Consider the following 26,363-nt stretch of genomic DNA (forward strand, 5'->3'; position numbering starts at 1 on the left):
CTGAGGCAACAGTTTCACCCCGCCTCATGAGCGGGCCGGCCCTGTGCATGGGTACACCCATTTTTCAGCTAGAGTGCCCAAAAGTGCCCCAGATCTCTTAGGATTCTAGCAACGCCCCTGCGTTTTATCATTCAAACCACACTGGCCCCTTTTTATAATAATTTGTTTATCTTCATTTCCCATTTGAAAATAAGAAACTATCAATTTAATTGATGGCAATACAATTTAGAGTCAATGAAACACATTTTTCAGTAAGAAAATACATATCCTGTATTTACATAGATCTGTACAGGAGTCCTGAAAGAGGGACACGAGGAAGAAAGCGGGACTGAGGGATTTGGTTCACAAAGAGGGACTTCCATTCCAAAAGATGGACAATGGGAAACTATGCACTGCACACAATTAGCATACATCAGATGCCACCCTGAGTCCTGCTGTCTCTCTCTCTCCTTTCTCCTGCCCTGGTGCTGCAGCTCCAACCCCCTGATCTCTCTCACCAGGCGTCTTGCACTTTTAAGGCTGGGTGCACACTTGTCAGTGTGTGAAAGATCGTGTTTCCTGCCTTGTGCGTTTGTGCATTTTTTATGCGTTTTAAGTGAGTTTTCGGTTTGCATTTTGCGTGTGTTTTAATGCTATTGCGGTTTGTATATACAAAACTACAAAACGCATTTGCGTTTTGTATGCGTTGTTCTATTGCGTTTTATGCAAAACACTAGGAAGTCAACAGGAAGCAGTAATACATCAGAAAACGTGTTTTTTTTTTTTTTTTTTTAAACTACTTTTGGATGACTGGGCAACTCTGGACTCTACATGTAGCATCCTGGGATGGTTAACCGCAGCGGCTAATGTCCCCCTGTGGGAAGGAAAACCGCTGACTGCAATTAGAAAGCCACAGAAATCAGCTGAAAGCGTGAAAGCGACGCCATTGAAAGCCAGGCAGACGTCTGTGTGAACCAGCCCTTAAAATGGCTTTTTATGGATAAGGTATTAAATTATCGCCAAGGAGAAATCTTAAGAGAAAAAGTTAATCAAATAGGGCCCAAAGCTTTGAATGGAGGGATCACATTTGCATCTGCAGAAATTGCAGATGATTCCCCGCAAGCGTTTTGCAGCACAACTGTGCGTTTTAACGCATACGTTTTCTTTCTAGGGGCCTGGTGGATGCTAGCGCTCTCCAAACCTTACTAAAAAAGCCAGGTGATCATCAGTGATGGACAAAAACTGCTATCTTGCCTAGGCCCCTATGTCACCTTTATCCATGTCTGGATACCAGACAGCCTCCCTGCTCACTCGCACACTATTTTGTCAGTAAAGCCTGGTACACACATTCAATTATAATTGGCCAATCACTGATCAATTGCACCACCTCCATGTATTATGACAGTTTACCTACACCATCTGTTCATAGTATTCAATATCTGTGGACCTTCGTACTACATGGTGGTGGTAAAATTGTTCAGTGATTGGCCAATCATAATTGAAAGTGTGTACCTGACTTTAGACTTAGCAACTACCATTCAGGAAATGCTTTTGGAAACAAGGAAACTCCTGAGAACCCTCCATGAGGAGATGGTCTAGTACAAAACCCGTTGGTTCTGTCAGATTTTAACTGCTTACTTTTTTTTGCTGGAGTGGTCTTTTAACCCTTTAGCAGCCAATTTATTTAGAGGTTTGCAAGTGCCTCAGGCCAATTTATTTTATCACTTTTTTATTTATTATTTGTTACATTTCCTTGCTTCTAATTAGCACTGCTGTAATGTGTATTTATGGCCCCTTGTCACAGTGGCAGTGTGACACAATAACAGAGGACTTCTGCTAACAGAGAGACCTCCAAGCATTGCAAGAATTTACAGCACAAGGAGTTCTGCCGGCTGAGGTCAAAGGCAGTGCACTTATCTGAAATGAGATAATTCCTTTGAAGCTGCTAATGGGTGTGATTCCTGCCTAAAACGTCTCTGGATAATAACGTTTGAAGTTAGGTTTCACAGAGTTGTCCTTAAAGGCAAGTCCTTGCCAATTGCTCTACAACGAGAAGGCTCCTCACACCGTAGATACTGGAATGTTGCACCCAGTGGCGTAACAATAGGGGCTGCAAAGGATGCAGCTGCGGGGGGAGAGGCCTATGGAGCTCGCCCAGGGCCAATTTGGGGGGCAGGAGGGGGCGCATCGCTTGAGTGGGGGAACAATGGCTATGGATCCCCTATCAGCGCTTCCCTTCCATCATTAACTTCAGCATGAAGCAGGCATGGAACGCGGACATAACTCTTCCGCGTTCCATGCGGCGGTGGTTATAATCTGAAGCACCTGACGCTACTTCCTGATAAATAGGAAGTAGCGTCAAGCCCTTCAGGGTATAACCACCACATGGAACGCAGAAGAGGTAACGTCCACGTTCCATGCCTGCTTCATGCTGAAGTTAACGATGGAGGGGGAAGCACTGACAGGGGATCCCGAGCTGAGGGAGGAGTAGAGAGGGCCCGCCACCCCGCCGCTCTGTGGTGATTGTTCCCCCTTCATGTGTTGCGCTCCTGGCTAGTTATACTGGGGGCATCTATACCTAGCTATACTGGGTACACCTATACCTGGCTGTACTGGGGGCACTTCTACCTGGCTGTACTGGGGGCACTTCTACCTGGCTATACTGAGGGCACTTCTACCTGGCTATACTGAGGGCACTTCTACCTGGCTATACTGGGAGCACCTATACCTGTCTATCCTGGGAGCACCTATACCTGTCTATACCATACCTTCCAACTTTTTGAGATGAGAAAAAGGGACACTTAAGCCACACCCCTGGCCACACCCTCACCACGCCTCTAGTCACGCATACCATAAAGATTTCATAAGAAACATATGTGTTTTATAATTCAAACCACGCTGGTCCTTTCTAACCTGGTTCATTTTCCTTCATAGTAACATTTTAAAATTAGTAATATATCAATTTAAAGGATGGGAATAGTTTAGAGTCAATCAAACACATTTTTAGTATAGAAATATATATATTTACATAGAAAGAGGGACAAAGTCCTGAAAGAGGGACAAATGAGGGTGAAAGAGGGACAGGGATCCGAAAAAGGGACAGTTGGGAGCTATGCTATACTGAGGGCACCTATACCTGTCTATACTGGGGGCATCTATGCCTGGCTATATTGGGGGCACCTATAGTTGGGGGAGGGGCCATCCAAAGTTTTGCAGGGGGGTCCAGTGATTTCTAATTACACCCCTGGTTGCACCAAGCAGCTTGTAATGTACAGCTCTTAATAGTTTTAAGAGCCTTCCCAGCCTGTCATGTTCCTATATTTTTATGCCAGCAATCAGTGCTAGTGCTCAGCTGTTATTTCTCCTAAAAGCAGGCTGATTCATGTTAGAAGCATTGCATTTCCTTTTTCAGAAGCTACTGGTAGATGGAGGCAAGGGAACGGGTCGGTTGAACTCCCAGAAATGAGAAACTACTGTACTAGTTCAGATTCAGAGGTGGGCAATAATTCTACTACCTGTGAGGCCGACTATCAGCATTGCAGGAGTGAGTGAAGGAGTAGTCACATCATTTATAAGTGTGTCAGGCTCAGACTTGAAGGTTCTTCTGTTGGAAAAAGCAGAGAAAACGATTTTCTAGGCGTTTTTTGAGCGATTTGCGATTTTTCTAATCACTTTTGTAAGCGATTTCTTTGGCGACTAGTGCTTTTTTTTCTACAGACAATCAACAAGTGAACTCTTTGACCTGAAACAATCTCATTAATGTACGCTCACAAAATCGCTTATCCAAGCGCTTATTAAACCACTTAGTGATGTTCCTTTATCTTCCATTGAAGCGCAAATGCTCAGGAAATGATGCAGGACCTGCATTTGCGATTGGAAAGAAAGCTCATCGCTCATGTGAGAACACTCCCATTGAGATTCATTGCTCAAGCGCTTTTAGGGCTCAGCAGGGGCCCCAGGGCATAAGTAGCCCAGGGCCCCCCCCCCCAACAGGCACCCCTCGACCAAAAAGCAGCATTAGTGGTTCTTTGTTACAGTCAAATTTCCCTCCTGGGCCCCTGAGTCGGCTGCGGACGCTCTCTCCCAGTCACCTCCCTGTGCTCCCTGAGGCCCCCACAGAGTCTTTGGCAGTGTAGTGTCTCACCTGCCCGCCAGCACAGATGAGATGCTACTCTGCAGAGGCCCCAGGGAGCAACAATTAAGATGGGGAGACAACTTGGGGACCCCTACATGCTCTGGGGCCCTAGGGCAACTGCCCCCTTTGCCTCTATGGTAGCGCCAGCCCTGGGGCTCAGACACACTAGCGCTTTCTGACAGCTTTTACATTAAAATAGTGGTAAAATCGTGATCTCGGTAAAATCGCACTATTTTACTGAAATTTTAATGCATGTCACTGGGAGCGTTTTTTAAAAAGCACTCTCAAGATGGCAGCTTATGTATCCCTTTAAAGGGAACCTGAAGTGGCAAGAGTATGGAGGCTGCCATATTTATTTCCTTTTAAGTAATACCAGTAGCCTGGCAGTCCTGCTGATCATTCTGGCATCAGTAGTATCTAGATCACAATCCAGAAACAAGCATGCAGCTAATCTTGTCAGATTTTTGTCAGAGACACCTGATCTGCTGCATGCTTGTTCAGGGTACCGGTATATGGCTAAACGTATTAGAGGCAGAGGATCAGCAGGACAGCCAGGCAACTGATATTGTTTAAAAGGAAATAAATATGTCATCTTCCATATCCCTCTCACTTCAAGGTTTCCTTTAAAGCAAGGTGTGCTTTATATAGGATTTGTCAAATCTCCAATTTCTAAACAAAACTAAAAAAAAAAAAAAAAAAAAAAAAAAAGAAATACTTGCAGAAAAGCAAATAAAAACAGACTGCTGAACTGTGAAACATTTTCATAGCAACCAATCAGTTTCCTTAAATCATTTTAAAGGAAAACAAAATAAGCATTCTGATTGGTTGCTGCACGCCGTCTCTCAGTATTTTACTGTCTTTTCATCTTCTCTGACTTTTCGAGAGATCTTGATGGACACCTCTGTTCCGTTATTTCGCTAATTATCCACATTGCCCCCGGCGCGCCCGCTTTTCATGATATATATATTCGCTTTACGACCGTTCTGTACTACGAATCGTCCGGCGCGGTCATTTGCAGAAATCATGAGCCAGAATCCCCCAGACGGGTCTGCCATGAAAAGGTCAGAGAGTGTAGCGATGATTATGATGTGTGACAGCGTTAGACTAGCCAAGTCTCCATCTGCCCACCTCCTCCTCCCTCCCCAGTCTGCCAGTGTCTGACTGGCACAATACCTGACAGCAGTCCTCCCCCCCTCCACCCCTTTCCCCAGCCAGTATCATCTCTGCACTCTGCGGAGAAGCGAGAGGAAGGATGGTTAATGCGGAAAAATCCATCCCTTGTGCCCAGCATGTGCCAGACACAACAGCAAGAGCTGGCCAGCCGCAGGGAGGGGAAGCGGGTGCTGCAGTCTCTGATAATCCCAGTCACTGCTGGCTGGGAGCCACACTTCCCAGAATCCTCTCTGCCCACGTCAACCCTCAGAGCCCGACTTCACCCTTTTCACATTTTCCACCTGCAATACTGTCAGTAGTCTGTTTTGGTTTTTGGTTTTTCTGTTTTTACCACTGCAGACACAACCCTGCAAAATGTTTTACTTAAAAGCAAGATTTTTTTGGGCAGCGGGCATTGCAGAGGTGCTATGTTATCTGATATTTGCATGTTGGGTTTGACCTAGCCAACTTATAACTCCAACATATGGACAAATAATTATTTTTCTGAAACTTAACTCTTGCACAGGACAAAAGGAAAACATATAGAAATGCACCCTGTGTGTATTTAGAGATGTTAGCCTGTCTAATTCCGCCTCATCTGTGACTAAGCACAAGTTGTAATTTGATCCATCTGACTGCCACGGCAGAAAGCTTATTTGTAAACACCGGTGTAACGATTGTGGAACTTTCTCCGTGATCAGCGCACAACGCGTGCGCTGATACGGCGGAAATCCTCCACAAGCGTGTAATTGCAGGCACCCAGCAAAAGAGGGAAATTCCTGTCGGCAGATGGCGCTGGGGAGTGCAGAGGAACCAATCCTCTGTACCTCCACAAATGCCAGACAGGAATTGTACGAAGTGCAGAACGCAATCGCAAGAGAAGCGATTGCGAATGAGAACGAGCAAAGGGACAGGTTGTATGTGTGTGCGCCAATCTAGTCGTCACCCCGCGATCGCGCACACACAACAGCAGATACGAAACAGAAACGCTATCGTGAGAGGTGCGATCGCCAGACGTGACACAAGGCAGATCAGAACAGAATACGAGGATAGCAAAGGCACAGCAAATCATACAATGAGGAGATGCGGAAAATAACAAATGCTAGCTAACCGCGAACACCGCACTCATTTGCAACAATGCACGCGGTTATGCGCGGTCTCCACGTGATAAGCACAATAGAGACAAGCACGCCTAACTAACCATCGACAGACAAACATGAAACAGAGGACACGAGCGCTTGCTTAACGGTTACCTCACCGAGCCTCCAGCAAGCGATCGTAGCAGACAAGACAGACACACGAAAACAGGGACAAGCGAGAGATAGGATCCACAGCACTAGCGAAAGTGGCTAGCGCGATCCAGGAAGACAGAACAGAAGGATCCACAGCACTAGCGCGAAGCGAGTGCGATCCAGGGACAGAGTAACAGAACAGAAGGATCCACAGCACTAGCGCAGGATGCTAGTGCGATCCAAAGAGGCAGAACAGAAGGATCCACAGCACTAGCGCGAAGCGAGTGCGATCCAGGGACAGAGTAACAGAACAGAAGGATCCACAGCACTAGCGCAGGATGCTAGTGCGATCCAGAGAGGCAGAACAGAAGAGATAGCTGGTAGCAACCGCTGCACCAGCTATGCTCCAAGAACAGAGGTCAGAACGATTTCCTGTCGACCACCATTGGGACAGGACAATCGCAACAGACAAACAAAACAGATAAACAATCCTAACTGCACTAGGGAACCTGCCTAGCACAGTTTCCAGGAATTACTCTAAGCTGATCTTCAAACAAAGAGCATGGCTGACACTCTCCAGAGTGTTTCACAGGAAGACTCCTTATGACCAGCGAAGCATTGTGGGAAACACATAGTACTTATAGTACACGCCTCCAATGAATGTGGCCAGGCAATTTGCATGACAACGTATGCAAATTCCTTAGCAAGCACAAGCTGCAAAACTGACAGAAGCTCTTCTTTCCAGAGTCCTGCAGCATGCAAACCTACACAATGGTCAAAAAGCTGCCTGCCTGCACAGGCAGCTGAGCAAATCATCACAGTACCCCCCCCCCCTCCAGGGTCGAATTCCAGACGACCCTCAAAAGTGCTATTAGCAACAGACTCAAACTTAAGACTCATGAAGGTCGGGACAGCCCGACAAGGTCCAATTCCAGAGTCAGTCCACCCGAAACCGACCTCATCGGAAACAGAAGCCACCGAAACATGCCCATCAGCACTACAAGTCTCAGCGTAACACCCATCAGGACTGTGGATACCAAAGAAGAAGCCACCGAAACCCTCCAGACAATACCCACCACCTTCCAAGGAGCGTCCGAAAATACCAAATTTGCCACAAAACCTGTTCGAAGTGTCCCTTACAACACAAAAGCCACCGTTGATCTTATCCAGGGTACCAAGCAAAATTTCTCCCGGAATCTCCCAGAACCTTTTGAAGCTCCACAGAGATCCCAAGAGGGCAGAACAATCACCAGGCTCACATGGAGAACTATCAAGAACTCCTATGGAACCAATGACAATTCCAGACTCAGAATTATGAGGACACCCATCAAGATCAAGACTTTCAGGGACCACTTCTGGGCATGCAAGCAGGCAGGCTAAATCAGAACATGTCTCCACCGAGGAAGCATCTGAGTATGCTGGTAACCGAGGCACACTTGGGCTTTCTGGGTCACAGAGCACATTGGGGTACACCAGCACAGGAGAAACCTCAGGACATGTTGGGGAACTGCCAACCTCAGAGTCCGACACAAGGAAACCAAAACCAGGACCGGGCAGAGAATCATCACGAGCAATGGTCTAAGGCACTGGACTTTCAAAAGAAGACTCGGATTCAAATTCGGAAATTTCTGTGACTGCAATATCATCATTGACTACACATGACTGAAGCTCCACCAGAGCTGAAAAGGTAGCCAGCAAGGCAGCAATGCCTACGGAAGAGGGCAACACCTCAGAAGGACGTGGGGGGCAGGAGACATCTCCTACAAGTTCTGCACCCTTTGGGAGGAACTCGGGGACCTCCAGAACATCAAACAAGACCTCAGGAACATCATTTTTCAAGTTTTCTAAGAAGGATTCTGTACTATCCATGTTACAGGGCAAAACTGGAACTTTATTTTGTGAACAGGGCAGATGTCCCAGGGAAGGTACCACCATAAACTGAGACTGAATTTCATCATCATGAGCGGAACGTACAGGAATATTCACTGGACCACACACTGACTCCCTAACTTTAAACTCGCTGCACCCAGAATTCTGCGTAGCAGTCAAACTAGCTTGCAACTCCAAAACTGCAGAAAAACAGGTGAGTATAGTGGCAATACCCAGACGAGCCTCTAGGGACACTGCATGGGATTCTAAGCAAGGCCACATTGACTCATCCAGAGTACAGGATGCAGAATCAGCACTTCCCTCAGAGCAAGAAAGGGACTCACAAATGTCAGTGTGATTGGACATCATATTGTTATTCATGGTACAGGGCAGGCTCAGAGAAACTCTCTCTGGACCCAGCAAAAATGTTTCAGAGTCAGATTCGCAAAACCGAAGCGCTGTCTCACTCTTAGATTCGGCCAACAATGTCAAATCCGAGGAGCCAGGACGCAAAACCTGCGAATCAAAAATCACTTTAGGTTGTGAAACTGACGCTTCCATAGCGCAAACCTCCGCGATCTGCGGAGCAGACTGCAAGGCATCTAGGACCGAAACGCTGGAGCAGCTGTCCCCAGGCAACGGGCCCTTATAGGTGAGAACAGGGTGAGACAGAGACTCATTTGCAGAAGAAATAGCGACATCAACAGGATAAACTTTATTAGGCATATTAATTTTACTTTTGACGCTGCATAGTCGAGAAATTTTCCCCATAGCAGGGTCACAAACGGAAGATCTCAAAGATCTGTTTCTAAATGAAAAAGGATCCCACACATCCTTGAGGAAACCGGCAGACTCATGCCGATCACAATCTGCAGGAACATCCGAGAAACAGGCATCAGATCGCACAGATTCAAACTGCACACTGTCAGGAGAGAATCCTTCAGGATTCGCACAGGAATCAACCACAGCGGCATACTCATTCATTTCAGATTGCACAAAGTCAAGACTCTCATGCTTTACCCCAGAAAGGCAGGAACAATCATCCGACAACGATGTCTCTTTATTGGAATCAATTGGTTGGTGTGTGTGCAACTCATCCAAAATCGTTTGCCATACATAGATCACCAGATCCACATCATCCTTGTCACATTCATCGGAATCAATCAGAAGGTACATAGAATCGAGACAAGCATTCAAGACATCTTCGCTTTTTGCGATGTAAAAATCGCAAAAGGCTTTCCAATCAAAATCGAATTCCTCCAATAAGGCCCCAACATCCCATGAGGCAAATGGAGGTTCAAACAAGCCAGTATCTAGATAATCTCCATATGGGTGGAGTTCAGGAACAAGAACAGATTTTTTTAACTGCTTTAATATAGTGTGCGATCCTACCTATAGCAGGATCCACATAAGCTTTGGATTGGGGCAAAAAACCTGGAGATTGAGCAACATCATCATACACATCATTAGGGAGTGTTTTATTCAGATGCTTGCGCTTTTTAGTTTTTCCCTTTTTTGCAACTTTGCATGTCTGCTGTTTAAAACCTGAAGTGGCAACAGACACATTGAACTGCTTGTCATACTGAAAGGTTTTGCATGGAAGGGAAAGATCAGCTGACCTATCAGCAGCTACACACTCAATCAGAGCAGGTGGTAAGCCAGGCAGTTTAAACCAGTGAGAGAATATCACTGCAAGAAACTGATACAGATTATCATTCCAGGAATTGATTTTTAACAGATCATACGCCCAGGTGAACAAATCGTCTTTTAAGAGCACATAGGCAAACAGAAGAGCCGACGTGGACAGATCAGAAATCTGAAAGGTGGGATTCAGACAAAACCTCACACATTCAGAAAGAAATTCCGCCTTGGTCTCTGAATTTAGCCTTTTAAAGCTCTTAAAGACACAGGACCCAAACTCGACAAAATCGTACAAATCGGAAATTCCGTCTACACTGGGGTTTTGGGTTGGGCTGGTCATACTGTAACAATTGTGGAACTTTCTCCGTGATCAGCGCACAACGCATGCGCTGATACGGCGGAAATCCTCCACAAGCGTATAAATGCAGGCACCCAGCAAAAGGTGCTACGCACCCGTAGAGGGAAATTCCTGTCGGCAGATGGCGCTGGGGAGTGCAGAGGAACCAATCCTCTGTACCTCCACAAATGCCAGACAGGAATTGTACGAAGCGCATAACGCAATCGCAAGAGAAGTGATTGCGAATGAGAACGAGCAAAGGGACAGGTTGTATGTGTGTGCGCCAATCTAGTCACCACCCCGTGACCGCGCACATACAACAGCAGATACGAAACAGAAACGCGATCGCGAGAGGGGCGATCGCCAGACGTGACACAAGGCAGATCAGAACAGAATACGAGGATAGCAAAGGCACAGCAAATCATACAATGAGGAGATGCGGAAAATAACAAATGCTAGCTAACCGCGAACACCGCACTCATTCGCAACAGTGCACGCGGTTATGCGCGGTCTCCACGTGTTAAGCACAATAGAGACAAGCACGCTTAACTAACCATCGACAGACAAACATGAAACAGAGGACGCGAGCGCTTGCTTAACGGTTACCTCACCGAGCCTCCAGCAAGCGATTGTAGCAGACAAGACAGACGCACGAAAACAGGGACGAGCGAGAGGTAGGATCCACAGCACTAGCGAAAGTGGCTAGCGCGATCCAGGAAGACAGAACAGAAGGATCCACAGCACTAGCGCGAAGCGAGTGCGATCCAGGGACAGAGTAACAGAACAGAAGGATCCACAGCACTAGCGCAGGATGCTAGTGCGATCCAGAGAGGCAGAACAGAAGGATCCACAGCACTAGTGCGAAGCGAGTGCGATCCAGGGACAGAGTAACAGAACAGAAGGATCCACAGCACTAGCGCAGGATGCTAGTGCGATCCAGAGAGGCAGAACAGAAGAGATAGCTGGTAGCAACCGCTGCACCAGCTATGCTCCAAGAACAGAGGTCAGAACGATTTCCTGTCGACCACCATTGGGACAGGACAATCGCAACAGACAAACAAAACCGATAAACAATCCTAACTGCACTAGGGAACCTGCCTAGCACAGTTTCCAGGAATTACTCTAAGCTGATCTTCAAACAAAGAGCATGGCTGACACTCTCCAGAGTGTTTCACAGGAAGACTCCTTATGACCAGCGAAGCATTGTGGGAAACACATAGTACTTATAGTACACGCCTCCAATGAATGTGGCCAGGCAATTTGCATGACAACGTATGCAAATTCCTCAGCAAGCACAAGCTGCAAAACTGACAGAAGCTCTTCTTTCCAGAGTCCTGCAGCATGCAAACCTACACAATGGTCAAAAAGCTGCCTGCCTGCACAGGGAGCTGAGCAAATCATCACAACAGGATGTTAACAATATGTCTGCTCAGAGGAGTAGCTATGGGTGGGCAAATGGGAACAAATGTCCCTGGGCGCATCACTGTGAGGGCGCTCAGCACAAAGATGGCCCAAACGGTTCGCCCGGCAGGTAGTTAGTGCGGATTTCAGCTGGCGGGCTTCGAACACATAGCCCCAATACCTCGTCATTGGGCTAAACTTTGGCCCTCTACATCACAGTCAGACACAGGGCTGGGCCAAGGCAGAGGTGAGAGAGGCTCCAGCCTCAGGGCGCCGTGCAGGAGGGGCGCACAACTCACTCAGCTATCATTCGCCTATTGTGTTTGAAGCAAAGAGTAATAAGAAAAGGGGATGCATGGCAGTAACTGCAAGCCAGATAACTAGATATTAAGGTGTTGGGGGCCCTGGGGCACCTCTTAGTCTAATAGCAATCAGTGTGTAACAGCTGGGGTGGCAGGGAGGTAGAGGCGCACTTTGGTGTCTTAGCCTTGGGTGCTGGAGGACCTTGTCCCGGCTGTGGTCAGACACATGGCAGCCAATCAGGCTGCACTCTCTCCTGGACTCCCTCCCCCCCCCCCCCCCCCCCCTATAAAAACGCAGCAGCGTCGGCCATGTTCTCAGTCTCTGGCTGCTGTTGTAGTGAGAGGAAGGGAGAGACATTGCTGGTGAGATAGGGAAAGCGTTAGTTAGGCTCGTTAGCTTGCTCCTTGCTGACATTTGTAGCTGAAAAAAAACCCAAAATGCTCTTTTGAGGGCTAATCTTCTTCTGGTGTGTGTGTTTGTGTGTGTGTGTCACTGACATTGCATACTGTACTGTGCCAGGCCCAGCACACTGTATTACCAGTGCATATCTTTCCACTATATTTGTGTGATTTAACTTACTATACCATAGCTCTCTTTGTGGGTGACACTGCAATAATACAGCCCTGTCTGGCGCAGCTGGCCCTTGCTGTACTGTGCCAGGCCCAGCACACTGTATTACCAGTGCATATCTTTCCACTGTATTTGTGTGATTTAACTTACTATACCATAGCTCTCTTTGTGGGTGACACTGCATAGATACAGCCCATAGTTGCCAGCTGGAATTTGTAGTCCGCCCGCTCGCACACTGTATTATACCAGTGCATATCTTTCCACCATATTCGTGTGATTTAACTTACTATACCATAGCTCTCTTTGTGGGTTTTCAGGGGAATAAATAACGTCCACTCCCCACTCCATCTTGGTACAACACAATCTTCTCTGGCAGCGCATGATTCACCTAAAGGTGGCCACACACGATACAATAAAATGATCCGATTTTACGGTAATTTGATAAAAAAACGAAAAAATCTCCCGAAAAAAATCGATAGCTTTTTTTTTTTCATTCGACTGCAAAATCCGATCGGATTTCCCGTTTTCTTCGATTTTTATCGATCCGGAATGCCAGATATTTTTCTTCAATCTTTCTAAAGATTAAATGGTGTGTGTTAGATTGCCAATTTATTAATATACACACCCTAGCAATTTTGTCAGAGTATTCAATCATTTTTATCATAATTGCGGAAAAAAATGAACATAGGTGTGTGGTACATTGGTCATATTTTTGAAATGTTACAATCAGTCAGAAAAATGTATTGCAATTCTTAAATTGTACAGATATTTAAAAAAATGTATGGTGTGTGGCTACCTTTTAGATATAGAATTAGAACGTGCACACTGTCTCAAAGAACAAGGAGTGAACAGTCTCACAGTTAGTAGCCATCAATGTCCTGCGGACAGGCTCTGTCTTGAATCAACTGTAACCCGAAGCACTCAGCTTCTTAATCCAGGACAATCACATCCACATGCAAAATAAAATAAAAAATGCATACGGGTATCTTAGCCCATTCTTCATGGGCAAAAGCCTCCAGTTCAGTCACATTCTTAGGCTTGCGCGCTGCAACTGCTTTCTTCAGGTTGTACCAGAGGTTCTCAATCGGATTTAAAGAGAGTCTGAAGCGAGTGAGCTAGGATTTGATTCGTGGAAAGCACCTTAGATAGTGCTAAAACCCCGCCATCCCGCGGATAGACGAGGAGACTTTACCCCCCAAATCCCCTCTTCTAGGTTCGGGGAGCACTTCCTGCTTGAGGCAGAGCTAATAGCTGTAGCTCTGCCTCTACTAGCGTCAATCCCGGCTGATCGCTGCCTCTCCCCGCCCCTCTCACTCTTCCTTCACAGAGAGGGGCGGGGGAGAGGCGGAGATCCGCTGGCAGATTGACCCGCACGTGGAAGCAGAGCTGCAGCTCATAGCTCTGCCTCCATGAGTAGCAAAATCCACGACCAAGAAAGTCGTGGATTTTCCAGGGGAGATTAGGGGGGGTAAAGACCCCTCGTTTTGCCGCGGGATAGCAGCGTTTTGGCACTATGTAAGGTGCTTTACACAAATCAAATCCTAGCTCACTCGCTTCAGAGTCTCTTTAAATCCGATTGAGAACCTCTTAACCTCCTTGCCGGTTATCCCGAACTCAGTTCGGGGTAACCTGCACAGGAGGATTTCTCAGGCCCCGCTGGGCCGATTTGCATAATTTTTTTTTCCTACACGCAGCTAGCACTTTGCTAGCTGCGTGTAGTACGCGATCGCCGCCGCTCGCCGCCGATTCGCCGCTACCCGCCGCGCCGACCCGCCCCCCCGCCCCAGACCCCTGCGCAGCCTGGCTAATCAGAGCCAGGCAGCGCTAAGGGGCGGATCGGGATTCCCTCTGACGCCATGGCGACCGGGGAAGCCCTGCAGGAAATCCCGTTCTCAACGGGATTTCCTGCATACTCTGATCGCCGAGGGCGATCGGAGTGGGTGGGGGGATGCCGCCGCTCAGCGGCTATCATGTAGCGAGCCCTGGGCTCGCTACATGATTTAACCACTTGAGGACCTAGGGCTTTCTACCCCTTAAGGACCGGCCACTTTTTTTCCATTCAGACCACTGCAGCTTTCACGGTTTATTGCTCGCTCATACAACCTACCACCTAAATGAATTTTGGCTCCTTTTCTTGTCACTAATAAAGCTTTCTTTTAGTGCTATTTGATTGCTCCTGCGATTTTTACTTTTTATTATATTCAGCAAAAAAGACATGAATTTTGGCAAAAAAATGATTTTTTTAACTTTCTGTGCTGACAGTTTTCAAATAAAGTAAAATTTCTGTATACATGCAGCGCGAAAAATGTGGACAAACATGTTTTTGATTAAAAAAAAACCCATTCAGTGTATATTTATTGGTTTGGGTAAAAGTTATAGCGTTTACAAACTATGGTGCAAAAAGTGAATTTTCCCATTTTCAAGCATCTCTGACTTTTCTGACCCTCTGTCATGTTTCATGAGGGGCTAGAATTCCAGGATAGTATAAATACCCCCCAAATGACCCCATTTTGGAAAGAAGACATCCCAAAGTATTCACTGAGAGGCATAGTGAGTTCATAGAAGATATTATTTTTTGTCACAAGTAAGCGGAAAATGACACTTTGTGAAAAAAAAAAAAAAAAAAAAGTTTCCATTTCTTCTAACTTGCGACAAAAAAAAATGAAATCTGCCACGGACTCACCATGCTCCTCTCTGAATACCTTGAAGTGTCTACTTTCCAAAATGGGGTCATTTGTGGGGTGTGTTTACTGTCCTGACATTTTGGGGGGTGCTAAATTGTAAGCACCCCTGTAAAGCCTGAAGGTGCTCATTGGACTTTGGACCCCTTAGCGCAGTTAGGGTGCAAAAAAGTGCCACACATGTGGTATTGCCGTACTCAGGAGAAGTAGTATAATGTGTTTTGGGGTGTATTTTTACACATACCCATGCTGGGTGGGAGAAATATCTCTGTAAATGACAATTTGTTAATTTTTTTTACACACAATTGTCCATTTACAGAGATCTTTCTCCCACTCAGCATGGGTATGTGTAAAAATACACCACAAAACACATTATACTACTTCTCCTGAGTACGGCGATACCACATGTGTGGCACTTTTTTGCACCCTAACTGCGCTAAAGGGCCCAAAGTCCAATGAGTACCTTTAGAATTTCACAGGTCATTTTGAGAAATTTCGTTTCAAGACTACTCCTCACGGTTTAGGGCCCCTAAAATGCCAGGGCAGTATAGGAACCCCACAAATGACCCCATTTTAGAAAGAAGACACCCCAAGGTATTCCGTTAGGAGTATAGTGAGTTCATAGAAGATTTTATTTTTTTGTCAAAAGTTAGCGGAAATTGATTTTAATTGTGTTTTTTCACAAAGTGTCATTTTCCGCTAACTTTTGACAAAAAATAAAATCTTCTATGAACTCACCATACTCCTAACGGAATACCTTGGGGTGTCTTCTTTCTAAAATGGGGTCATTTGTGGGGTTCCTATACTGCCCTGGCATTTTAGGGGCCCTAAACCGTGAGGAGTAGTCTTGAAACCAAATGTCGCAAAATGACCTGTGAAATCCTAAAGGTACTCATTGGACTTTGGGCCCCTTAGCGTACTTAGGGTGTAAAAAAGTGTCACACATGTGGTACCGCCGTACTCAGGAGAAGTAGTATAATGCGTTTTGGGGTGTATTTTTACACATACCCATGCTAAGTGGGAGAAATATCTCTGTAAATGACAATTGTTTGATTTTTTTACACACAATTGTCCATTTACATAGAAATTTCTCCCATCCAGCATGGGTATGTGTAAAAATACACCCCAAAACACATTATACTACTTTTCCTGAGTACAGCGGTACCACATGTGTGACAATTTTTTGCAGCCTAGGTGCGCTAAGGGGCCCAACGTCCTATTCACAGGTCATTTTGAAGCATTTGTTTTCTAGACTACTCCTCGCGGTTTAGGGCCCCTAAAATGCCAGGGCAGTATAGGAACCCCACAAGTGACCCCATTTTAGAAAGAAGACACCCCAAGGTATTCCGTTAGGTGTATGGCGAGTTCATAGAAGATTTTATTTTTTGTCACAAGTTAGTGAAAAATGACACTTTGTGAAAAAAAACCAATAAAAATTAATTTCCGCTAACTTTTGACAAAAAATAAAATCTTCTATGAACTCGTCATACACCTAACAGAATACCTTGGGGTGTCTTTTTTTCTAAAATGGGGTCACTTGTGGGGTTCCTATACCGCCCTGGCATTTTACAGGCCCAAAACCGTGAGTAGTCTGGAAACCAAATGTCTCAAAATGACTGTTCAGGGGTATAAGCATCTGCAAATTTTGATGACAGGTGGTCTATGAGGGGGCGAATTTTGTGGAACCGGTCATAAGCAGGGTGGCCTTTTAGATGACAGGTTGTATTGGGCCTGATCTGATGGATAGGAGTGCTAGGGGGGTGACAGGAGGTGATTGATGGGTGTCTCAGGGGGTGGTTAGAGGGGAAAATAGATGCAATCAATGCACTGGGGAGGTGATCGGAAGGGGGTCTGAGGGGGATCTGAGGGATTGGCCGAGTGATCAGGAGCCCACACGGGGCAAATTGGGGCCTGATCTGATGGGTAGGTGTGCTAGGGGGTGACAGGAGGTGATTGATGGGTGTCTCAAGGTGTGATTAGAGGGGGGAATAGATGCAAGCAATGCACTGGCGAGGTGATCAGGGCTGGGGTCTGAGGGCATTCTGAGGGTGTGGGAGGGTGATTGAGTGCCCTAGGGGCAGATAGGGGTCTAATCTGATAGGTAGCAGTGACAGGGGGTGATTGATGGGTAATTAGTGGGTGTTTAGGGTAGAGAATAGATGGAAACACTGCGCTTGGGTGGTGATCTGATGTCGGATCTGCGGGCGATCTATTGGTGTGGGTGGGTGATCAGTTTGCCCGCAAGGGGCAGGTTAGGGGCTGATTGATGGGTGGCAGTGACAGCGGGTGATTGATGGGTGGAAGTGACAGGGGGTGATTTATGGGTGGCAGTGACAGGGGGTGATTGATGGGTGATTGATAGGTGATTGACAGGTAATCAGTGGGTTATTACAGGGGAGAACAGATGTAAATATTGCACTGGCGAATTGATAAGGGGGGGTCTGAGGGCAATCTGAGCGTGTAGGCGGGCGATTGGGTGCCCGCAAGGGGTAGATTAGGGTCTGATCTGATGGGTAACAGTGACAGGTGGTGATAGGGGGTGATTGATGGGTAATTAGTGGGTGTTTAGAGGAGAGAATAGATGTAAACGCTGCGCTTGGGTGGTGATCTGATGTCGGATCTGCGGGCGATCTATTGGTGTGGGTGGGTGATCAGATTGCCCGCAAGGGGCAGGTTAGGGGCTGATTGTTGGGTGGCAGTGACGGGGTTATTGATGGGTGATAGGTGATTGGCAGGTGATTGACAGGTGGTCAGTGGGTTATTACAGGGAAGGACAGATGTAATTAATGCACTGGCGAATTGATAAGGGGGGGGTCTGAGGGCAATCTGAGCGTGTGGGCGGGTGATTGGGTGCCCGCAAGGGGCAGATTAGGGTCTGATCTGATAGGTAACAGTGACAGGTGGTGATAGGGGGTGATTGATGGGTGATTGATGGGTAATTAGTGGGTGTTTAGAGAAGATAACAGATGTAAACAATACATTTGGGAGGTAATCTGACGGCGGGTTTGCGGGCGATCTAATGGTGTGGGTGGGTGATCAGATTGCCCGCAAGGGGCAGGTTAGGGGCTGATTGATGGGTGGCAGTGACAGGGGGTGATTGATGGGTGATAGGTGATTGGCAGGTGATTGACAGGTGATCAGTGGGTTATTACAGGGAAGAACAGATGTAATTAATGCACTGGTGAATTGATAAGGGGGGGTCAGAGGGCAATCTGAGCGTGTGGGCGGGTGATTAGGTGCCCGCAAGGGGCAGATTAGGGTCTGATCTGATAGGTAAAAGTGACAGGTGGTGATAGGGGGTGATTGATGGGTAATTAGTGTGTGTTTAGAGGAGAGAATAGATGTAAACAATGGATTTGGGAGGTGATCTGATGTCGGATCTGCGGGCGATCTATTGGTGTGGGGGGGTGATCAGATTGCCCGCAAGGGGCAGGTTAGGGGCTGGCTGATGGGTGGCAGTGACAGGGGGTGATTGACGGGTGATTGATGGGTGATTGACAGGTGATTGACAGGTGATCAGGGGGATAGATGCATACAGTAAACAGGGGGGGTGGTCTGGGGGGGGGGGGGGGTCTGGGGAGAATCTGAGGGGTGGGGGGTGATCAGGAGGGGGCAGGGAGCAGGGTGGGGGATTAAAAAAAAAATAGCGTTGACAGATAGTGACAGGGAGTGATTGATGGGTGATTAGGGGGGTGATTGGGTGCAAACAGGGGTCTGGGGGGTGGGCAGGGGGGGGTCTGATGGGTGCTGTGGGCGATCTGGGGCAGGGGGGGGGGAAAAATCAGTGTGCTTGGTGCAGACTAGGGTGGCTGCAGCCTGCCCTGGTGGTCCCTCGGACACTGGGACCACCAGGGCAGGAGGCAGCCTGTATAATACACTTTGTAAACATTACAAAGTGTATTATACACTTTGTATGCGGCGATCGCGGGGTTAACATCCCGCCGGCGCTTCCGTATGGCCGGCGGGATGTTGCGGCGGGTGAGCGGCGCCAGGCGGAGGCGGAGGATCGCGTCACTGATGACGCGATCGCTCCGACAATGCCCCTACAAGGACCGCCGCCAATTGTCAATACGGCGGTCCTTGCGGGGTGCACTTCCCGGCCGCCAATTGTACATACGGCGGTCGGGAAGTGGTTAAAAAATAAAAAATAAAAAAAAGTGCGGCACTGCCTCCTTGCCGGATTTTTTAGACTGGCAAGGAGGTTAAAGAAAGCAGTTGCAGCGCACAAGCCTAAGCATGTGACTGAACTGGAGGCTTTTGCCCATGAAGAATGGGCTAAGATACCCGTAGATCGCTGCAAGACACTTGTGTCAAGCTATGCTTTACGTTTAAAAGTTGTTATAACTGGAAAAGGATGTTGTACTAAGAATGAATGTCACTTGGGGGTTGAATAAAACTGATAAGGATGTGAGCACAGAAAAGACATTTGTGGTTATTTCATTATAAATGAAACTTTTGCAGAAGTTCGCGTCCGCGAACCCAAAATCTGAAGTTTGAGCCATCTCTACTCAGCACGGCCATTGCACCCCCACGTGCAGGAGAGGTGGCTTGCTGGCTGCCCGAAGTGTCCCTGTTTCTCTCCCTCCCTCAGCAGAAGCATTAACAGCAGCAGAATAAGGCTCTCTAAAGGGGGCACATCTGGCTATCTTAACAGGGTGATGGGGGCACACATTTGGCTATTTAAAGGGGGGCACATCTGGAAATCTGAATGGGGTATAGGGGGCACATATATCTAAATAACTTTTGACTTCACCCATGACCACATTCTGATGTGTGGCCACGCCCGGGGTGCTGAAAACCCTTGCTATGCCTCTGTGTCTGCTTCCATGAAAGCAGGAAGTAGACACACTGCAGATTTATTGCAAGAATTTGTGTTGGTATGCTCTCATGCCACATGGAGGGGGTGAAATTGGTCTGTGATCTATCCTTTTCCAAAGACTTTTATCTCAACTGTTTACTTAGCTTTAGACTATTATTATTATTATTATTATTTATTGTATTTATAAAGCGCTAACATATTACATGGCACTGGACAATAAATAGGGATACATACATTGCAAAAAGGTGTGACAGACAGACAGGGCCGGTTTAAGCAACAATGGGGCCCCAGGGCAAAATAAACCTGGGGGGCCCACCCCAACATATACCCCGGAACAAAAATCGGCATTAGGGGACCTATTTTGCAGCTGGTATAGTCAGGGTGTGAAGTCCCAATCGGTCAGAGCTCCACATTCTGGCTATCCCAGCCTGCATGGGGGATAAGGGGTTAAAAAGTTTCAGGAGGGGGGACCCCACATAATTTTTTTTTTTTAAAAAATTCCCACACTCTAAACAAAAAAAAATTGGGAAAATAGGAAAAAATGTCAGGGATCTTCATACAGCCATATTGCGGCTGTATAGCGATCCCTGGCCAAAGCACTGCGGCTGCGTATGGACCCCCTGGAAACTCCGTCAGGAAATTTATTGCGTTTTCGTTTGATGCATGTAAAATTACTCTACCGTTAGGTTTGCTACTAAGTAGCTACTACTAAGTTACATTTACCGCATTTAAAACTATACTTTTTTCCTTCTAAACTTTAAAATCGATTTTCTCAAAAACTATAAGGTATTTTTGAAAAAAAAAATTTCCTCTTATTCCTAATGATCTCCTTAACATTTCCTGCAAATTTAGGGTTTCTAACATTTAAGGTGGATTTGCTATTAACCATTAAAGTCAGCAGGTTTTTAAATGTGTTTTTTTTTCCTTTGAAACTTTAAAATTGATTTTCTCAAAAACTATAAGGCCGATTTGAAAAAAAATGTTTTCCTCTTGTAGCCACTGGGGGCCCCTACAAGCTCTGGGGCCCTGGGGCAGCTGCCTCCTTTGCCTTAATGGTAGCGCCGGCCCTGCAGACAGAGAGGTAGCAAACGGTTATACAGCATAGCACAATGTTATACATGCAATCAGGCCCAGGGTATAAAATGCGTTTTACAGAGACCCAGCAAAACAAGTCCGAGTGAGTCCATGACAAGGGTGTCATTGCTGGGGTTGCAAGATTAAGAAGGACACACTAAGGGAGGGGGGAGGCCCTGCCAAAGGCTTACAATCTAAAGGGTGGGGGAGGGACACATAAGGTAGGACTGTGGAAAAGGTGGTTGACTAAAGCTGGCCACTAATGGTCCAATTTCTAGCCAAAAATCGTTCGAGCGATCAGAAATTCTGATCGGACGAAAAATCGTTCACTACACCATCAACTAACCAATCATTTCTTCCTATCTATCACGACCACCAAGAAAATCCAAATTTTCATTCGAAGAAAATTCATTCGGGCGACATTTTTTTCACTCGTTCATAATCTATTGTGTCTACCAATAGAGATTATTTACAACCAATCCGATCAGAATTTCTGAGCGCTCGAACAATTTTTCGCTAGAAATTGGACCGTTAGTGGCCAGCTTAAGAGAGTTAGGAAAAACAAAAGTCTGCTTTCCTAAAACAGAAAGAATTTGCGATAATTCAGGTTGGAGTGAGCTTGAGATGTCTCCCAGAGCAACACTGCCGAATATATGCAAATTAACCATTGTCTAAGAGAGTTAGGCCACATACACACATCAGACTATAGTCTTTGGAAAATGAAAGATCACAGACCAATCTTACCACCCTTCATGTAGTATGAGAGCCATACTCTACACAGTCTTTTCTATGGAGCTGAACTCCCCATCAGACAGAAATCTTTGCAAGATGCTGCACACACAGATGCTGTACAGACACAAAAGATCAGTATCTGCAAAATATCTGTTCCTGCCAAAGATCCGTTCCTGCAAAATGCATTCAGAGTCTAGATCTGCAGATGATCATACACACCTTGTTTAACTGACATTCATCTGCAGATCAGACAATCATCTGCAGATCTGAAAATCCATCCTGGTGGATCTGATCTGCAGATGAATGTCTGTTAAACAAGGTGTGTATGATGATCTTCAGATATCATAGACTATGAATGCATTTTGCAGGAATGGATCTTTTGCAGGAACAGATCTTTTGCAGATACTGATCTTTTGAATGTCTACAGCATCTGTGTGTGCAGCATCTTGCAAAGATTTCTGTCTGATGGGGAGTTCAGCTCCATAGAAAAGACTGTGTAGAGTATGGCTCTCATACTACATGAAGGGTGGTAAGATTGGTCTGTGATCTTTCATTTTCCAAAGACTATGGTCTGATGTGTGTATGCACCTTAAGAGTGTGGTAGATGTGGAGTAGGCTATGATGTCATATAGCTTTCTGCCCGAGTGCACTCTGCCATAACATGTTGTTCCTGCTCATTTCAGAACACACAGTATACAACCATTCTGCAGTGATGCACCTGCCAGCAGTACAAATCTTTCCCCTTGAGATAAATTTAAAAATGTAGAGGTGCAAATCGACCACGAGACAAATCTCTCTTTCATCTAATGTGATCAGAGAGGGATCTATTGGCTGCCCATACACCACAGGTCGATTTCTCATAGATATTAGCATGAAATCTATCAGAAATCGGCCTAGCGCCGCTGCCTCCGCCGCCTGTCTGGCAGCCCCCCCCCCCCCCCCCAAGTATAAAAATGTCCCCTCAAAGCCTTGATGCCCGTGTTCCATAAAATCTCAGTGCAATTCCTGGCCTCCTCTGCTGGCACCCCCGAGCTCCTGTACCACGTGGCACCAGGCATGTCATGATATCACATGCACTTCGTGCGGCATTGTGCAGGTGCTCCCGGTGATGGTGGAGTAGGCCATGATTCATGCCGGCAGAGAGGGGAGACTGTAAAACACTGCACATGAGCACGGCACGGGGAGACATTACACATTGAGGGGGGGCGGGAGGGGGGGGAGAGATAACACTGTCCCGGGTTCTGTTGGGTGCGTCGGTCGTTGAGATAATGAGCACTGTTATCGCTGCACACCAGATCAAGCACTTGTGACCAAGATTTTCTAGCATGTCCAATCAATCCTTTTTACAGGTTTAGGCCCAAAATCGATCAAAACATTGATCAGGCAAACATGTTTCGGTACCTATTTTATTAAATCAGAAGGTCAAAATTGTACCGCAAAATCACCTGATCACCGGACTAAATAGTTAAATAGTACCGACGACAATCTCTGACGTTAAAGATGAACTCATACAACTTCTACAGATAGAAAGATTAGATGGCACTACACACGCTGAGAAAGGAATGAAAAAGGCGTACATGCAAAAAGGGTGTCTGGAAAAAAGGGAGCGGGATATAGACAAAATTATACGTTTTTATCTAAAAGAATATTTTTCGTTTCTATATTATAAACAAAAATAAAGTGCTTAATATGTTGAATTAATGGTAATGATATGGCAAAATACCGTCTATAACAAAAAATTATATTTAGACTTGTATTAAGCATAGTAATACAATTGTAGATATTACAGGAGTTTTACTGCAACTATACCTAACTGTACTCTCACACAGAACTATCCCTATCCCTAACCCCTAGACTTCCCCTTGGTGGTAATAAGCATAGTTTAATAAATTGTATATGTTACAAATATTGTACTGGAACTATACCTAACCCTACTCTCACACAGAACCCTTCCTGTACCTATCCCTAACCCCTAGACCCCCCTGGTGGTGCCTAACCCTAACCACCCCCCTGGTGGTGCCTAACCCTAAGACCCCCCTGGTGATGCCTACCCCTAAATCCCCCTTGGTGGTGCCTAACCCTAAGACCCCCCTGGTGGTGCCTAACCCTAACCACCCCCCTGGTGTTGCCTAACCCTAACCATCCCCCGATGGAGCCTAATCAAGACCACCCACCTGGTGGTGCTTAAACCTAACCACCCCCTGGAGTGCTTAACCCTAACAACCCTCCCCCCTGGTGGTGCCTAACCCCCTCCCCCCCCCCGGTGGTGCCTACCCCTAACCACCCACTGGTGGTGCCTAACCCTAGCCACTTCCCCTGGTGGTGCTTAACCCTAACACCCCCCTCCCCTGGTGGTGCCTAACCCTAACCACCCCCCTGGTGTTGCCTAATCCTAATCACCCACCTGGTGGTGCCTAAACCTAACCACCTACCTGGTGGTGCCTAACCCTAACCATCCCCACTGCACAAACAACCGTACACACATAGAAACAATAATATATTTGATACCGTAAAATACTTCACTACAAATAACATGAATTGAATGTATAGATTTTTAATAGAATAAATAGCCTTACAATCACATACACATTAAAAATATTATGAGTAGTAAAAGTTATATATTTGTGATAGAATAAATAGCCTTACATTCACATACGCATTAAAAATATTATAAATAGAAAAAGTTAGATCTTTATAATAGAATAAATAGTCTTACAATCAAATACGCATTAAAAATCTTAAAATAACGGTTGTATTAACCACTTGCCGACCGCACGCTTATACCGTGCGTCGGCAAAGTGGCAACTGCAGGACCAGCGACGCAGTTCTGCGTCGCCGGCTGCAGGCTAATTAATCAGGAAGCAGCCGCTTCCTGTCAATTCACGGCGGGGGGCTCCGTGAATAGCCTGCGGGCCGCTAATCGCGGCTCGCAGGCTAAATGTAAACACAAGCGGAAATAATCCGCAGCGCCGTAAGGCAGATCGGCGATCCCCGGCCAATCAGCGGCCGGGGATCGCCGCCATGTGACAGAAGACAGCCTGTCACTGGCTGCACAGGACGGATAGCGTCCTGTGCAGCCCCGATCACCGGGGATGAGCAGGTAGGAGAGGGAGGGGGGAATTTCGCCGTGGAGGGGGGCTTTGAGGTGCCCCCCCCCCCCCCGCAACAAGCCTGCCCACCAGAGCGATCAGACCCCCCCTGCACACCATCCCCATAGGGGGGAAAAAAGGGGGGCGATCTGATCGCTCTGCATGAAACATGATCTGTGCTGGGGAGCACCCAGCACAGATCACAAAAAATAACGCTGGTCCTTAAGGGGGGGTAAAGGGTGGGTCCTCAAGTGGTTAAAAGCGATATATTAGTAAGATAATAAATCTGAAAACTATAATTTATGCATTATAAGTCTGAAAACAAGGTTAATACCAAAAGCGATATATTTGTAATACAATAAGCTTGAAAGCAATAAATAGGCATTATACTCATGAAAATGAAAATTTACTTATTACTCTCCTGAAAGCAAAATTTAAAATCGATAAAATAAGTTAAACCAAAAGTCAAAACGAATTTGTAAACGATATTTGTCATAAACCTTATTCTGTAAACAAAAAGTTTTGTTACCACGATCCCTGCAACCGCTATTTCTCGGGTGCCCTAATTTCTTCTCTGGCGCCCAATAGCCGATATTTTGCATTGCAGCCTATGGTGCGCCCTTTTTGTGCATTAGCCATATGTGCCCTTTTTACCTGCTTTCTTCATGAAATGGAAACCATTTATCTGCCACATACTTCATGGTAAAGGGCTTAAAGAGAGCTGAAGCGAGAATAAAACATGTGTGCCCCTGCTAAGACGCCGCTATCCCGCTGCTGAACGGGGGTCCCTTACCTCCCAAATCACCTCCATTCTTTGCAGGGATCTCTTCCTGGCGAGGCAGGGTTAATGGCCGCAGCCCTGCCTCACATGCGTCTGTCAGCGCGTATCTCCGCCTCTCACCCGCCCCCCTCAGTCTTCCTTTACTGAGAGGGGCGGGGAGAGGCGGAGATCCGCCGCTGATAGACGGCGCTAAGAGGCAGGGCTGCAGCCGTTAGCCCTGCCTCCAGCAGCAGCAAAATCTACAACCAAGTTGGTCGTAGATTTTGCAAGGGGGGATTTGGGGGGTAAGGGACCCCCGTTCAGCCGCGGGACATCGGCGTTTTAGCAGGGGCACACATGCTCCTGCTGAATATAAGCTCTGAAGCGAGTTTTATTCTCGCTTCAGTGTCTCTTTAAAGAATTTATGAACCCTTTTATATATTCTAGTATTGCACAGAACAACTGACTGGTACTTTAGGAGAGCTGAATGTAACAGATAACTATATATGTGCCAAACCCTGAAGGTTTTATTGCAGAGGAGTAACCTATGGGGGGGGGGGATAACTTGGGGAGGGAATAAGTTAGTAAG

At 46.5% G+C, this 26,363-nt stretch overlaps 1 long non-coding RNA gene across 2 annotated transcripts in view; it reads right to left on the minus strand.

Moving 5' to 3' along the window:
• LOC137542246 (uncharacterized) overlaps positions 1-26,363 on the minus strand; it is a 321,115-nt gene that overhangs the window by 289,011 nt on the left and 5,741 nt on the right. For both annotated transcript variants that reach the window (XR_011025386.1, XR_011025385.1), the window contains exon 3: positions 3,495-3,583. This is a non-coding gene — a long non-coding RNA (uncharacterized lncRNA). The remainder of the gene's footprint in view (positions 1-3,494; positions 3,584-26,363) is intronic.

This window comes from Hyperolius riggenbachi, chromosome 12 (genome assembly GCF_040937935.1).
Source record: "Hyperolius riggenbachi isolate aHypRig1 chromosome 12, aHypRig1.pri, whole genome shotgun sequence".
Taxonomy (NCBI): Eukaryota; Metazoa; Chordata; class Amphibia; order Anura; family Hyperoliidae; genus Hyperolius; species Hyperolius riggenbachi.